Consider the following 3,276-nt stretch of genomic DNA (forward strand, 5'->3'; position numbering starts at 1 on the left):
GCAAAGTACCAAGAACTTGTCAAGGTAACAAAGCCAGAAAATAATAGAAATCACAGATATGGCCATCTAAAACCAAAAGTCACATCTTGGCTCTCCCCAAACAAGTCAGGAGCTTTCCTAATGGGAGGAAATATGGAAGTTTCTAAGTTCTGCCAAGCTCTGCTACAGAGTCAAAGTTTCAGAGTTGGGCTAGGACACTTCTTAATACACACAGAGGCAAATGGCAGATGGCAGAGTTTTTCCCCTTCTTTTGGTAATGTCTGAAGAAGAATTAAGCCTTACAAGAATAGGGCTGACTTGTAGGCCTAGATGCCTGCATTATCAAGTCAACCACGCAAACAAGTCTTCTTCCTATCAGAGACCACTAGCAACTATAGCAAACTAGACCAAGAAGAATCCTCTGGTACTCGGAAATGTAATAAGCACTTTAAACACCCTATAGATACATGCCTGGTATAGCCTATAATCCAGAGATTCTATTTAAAATATCCATCAGCTTTTCTGAGGACAATGCAATAGCATAAATATTTGTGGAAAATCCATAGTGCATACAAGCACAGTCTAAGGAAACACAAAATATATGTTCCTGGAGTTTCTTTGTTTCTTTACTTTTAAATTTTATCTGCTTCCAGTGAGGTCCATGTAACCATTTATCACTAATTGAGGCAAAATAATAATAATAACTAAATGTTTTCTTAAGAACTTCATTATCCCTTCAAATTCTGAAATATTTTCTAAAGAAATTAAAAAAAAGTCAGACTTGAGGTAATGTGATAGGAAAGTTTTTACATTTTCTCAAATATTTTTCTAAATATAGAAAGTCATCCATCAAGGGCCTTGGGAGACAAAAAGTGAGTGGTATATTTTAGAAAAGTTAAGTTGGTACCCCGGCATGAGAAAACTGTAGTTAATATAGAACTTTAGAGGAAAGCTGACGATATTCTGAAATGTGGCTTTGCAGGAGACTTAGAAAATAACAGTTGTTTGGATGAAAGAAGGTCAAAAGACAGAAAGATGTCTCAGGCTCCATGACACCTGTAGTGTAGAGCAAAAATCTTTGAATATGAAAGGGCTGTTTTCACATTGCTCTTGTTTTTCCCAAAGCTCGGCAAGGGAGGTTATATCGTCCAAATTTCTGAAAATATTGAGGTTCAAATAGTTTAAATGATTTATCAGTGTTCAGATGCTACATCCTATTAGGTAAGAGTAATAGAAGCATGGCTGGTGAATACATTTTTACTCATTAATTTACAATTTCTTCCTGTTAGATGCTCTAGTGGACACTGAGATTTGGGTGTGGACAAACTTCATTCTCATAAATGATTGGTCCATGGCCTTGAAATTCTATAATACACATGAGAAGTGGGTGGCCCACGTAAGGTACAACATAAAATCAATACTGAAAGAAAAGATAACCTCCAAATATAGCCTAAAATTAAATGAACAATATGGTTAAAAAAATAGCCCACCAGGGGATCCATACCATAATCAGCCACCAAACACAGACACTATTGCATGCGCAAGCAAGATTTTGCTGAAAGGACCCTGATATAGCTGTCTCTTGTGAGACTAGGCTGGAGCCTGGCAAACACAGAAGTGGATGCTCATAGTCAGCTATTGGATGGATCACAGGGCCCCCAATGGAGGAGCTAGAGAAAGTACCCAAGGAGCTAAAGGGATCTGCAACCCTATTAGGTGGAACAACAATATGAACTAACCAGACTCCCCAGAGCTCATGTCTCTCGCCGCATATGTAGCAGAAGATGGCCTAGTCAGCCATCATTGGGAAGAGAGGCCCCCTGGTCTTGAAAACTTTATATGCCTCAGTACAGGGGAACACCAGGGCCAATAAGTGAGAGTGGGCAGGTAGGGGAGTGGGGAGGGAGGGCATAGGGGACTTTCAGGATAGCATTTGAAATGTAAATGAAAAAAATACCTAATAAAAAATTGGAAAAAGGGAAAAAAATAGCAATGCCCAAAACATAAATAATAGGCCAGGTAGGAAAACTGGATCCAAGGCTACAGAATGGGGGGTGGGAGGGAGCAGAAAAGAACATTCAAAATGGAGGAGAGACATTATATAGTTATTCAAATTCAAAGTAAATCACATTTTAAGGTCCTGTAACTCTAAAAAAAAAATAGTATATGATGCAATGATTAGGGGTAAATATGGATTAAGGTTTGTCAGTTAGGAGGTAACTGTAAACTTTTGGTACTGTCAGATATGATGATGGCATAAAGGTAGACAAGGAAGTGATGCCTCTGCCATGAACCAACGGTGAGAGCACCAACCAGGGGCTGGATGAGCCCTCTAAATGCAATACCTATTGCACAAAGGATGGAGCTGACTTTACCAAGTAGCATGGTGTCCTGGCGATGGGGAACCCTCCCTCTGAACCCTTGCCATCAGAAATATGTCAGTGTTGAGGCCTCACTGATGGAGATCTTGACGTGCAGAACTGTCAGTATGTAACTAAACAAGGCTTTGGATGGTGTCTACATGGCTCTGAGTGGCCATCCCATCTACCTTGAACAACCTTGCTGAAGCCCAACATGGTCACACTCTTACTCAGAAATTTTCCAGTGAAGAAATTGCCACAGCAACTGTTGTGAGACTCATTGCACTGTACCCTTTATGGTCCATGGTATCAAATTCCTGTCTGAAGGGCACATTGAGGAAGAGGTCTCCATCAACCTCCATGCTATCAACAAGTGCCCCCTGCTGAAGTAATTGGCCTTGACTTTCTCCTATGGCTGAGTCCTGCAGGTCTTTGTACTAAAGGCTGGAGGCAGGAAGGAGACCCTGAAGGCTGGCCAAGAGGAGTACAGGAAGGAGCCCTAGCCAAATGCCCCTCTTGTCAAGGAAAGCACACCCTAAGTGGTAAGTCCTGCCGATAGCCAGTGAGCCTTCATCTCTGAGACCAAGTCTACTGAACAGAGGTGGTCTACAACTGTCTGGTCAACTCCAGACCTCTATATACCCACTTGCCCTTGAAAAGGAGGCCTCCATCAGCCTCCAAACACTGACACCATTGCATACACCAGCAAGATTTTGCTGAAAGGACCCTGATATAGCTGTCTCTTGTGAGGCTATGCTGGGGCCTGGCAAACACAGAAGTGGATGCTCATAGTCAGCTATTGGATGGAACATATGGCCCCCAATGGAGGAGCTAGAGAAAGTACCCAAGGAGCTAAAGGGATCTGCAACCCTATAGGTGGAACAACAATATGAACTAACCAGTACCCCCAGAGCTCGTGTCTCTAGCTGCATATGTA

At 41.8% G+C, this 3,276-nt stretch overlaps 1 pseudogene; it reads left to right on the plus strand.

Moving 5' to 3' along the window:
* Nucleotides 1-309: 309 nt before the first annotated feature.
* On the plus strand, nucleotides 310-2,898 carry Gm13682 (annotated as a pseudogene).
* The last annotated feature ends 378 nt before the right edge of the window (nucleotides 2,899-3,276 follow it).

Source organism: Mus musculus, chromosome 2, assembly GCF_000001635.26.
Source record: "Mus musculus strain C57BL/6J chromosome 2, GRCm38.p6 C57BL/6J".
NCBI lineage: Eukaryota > Metazoa > Chordata > Mammalia > Rodentia > Muridae > Mus > Mus musculus.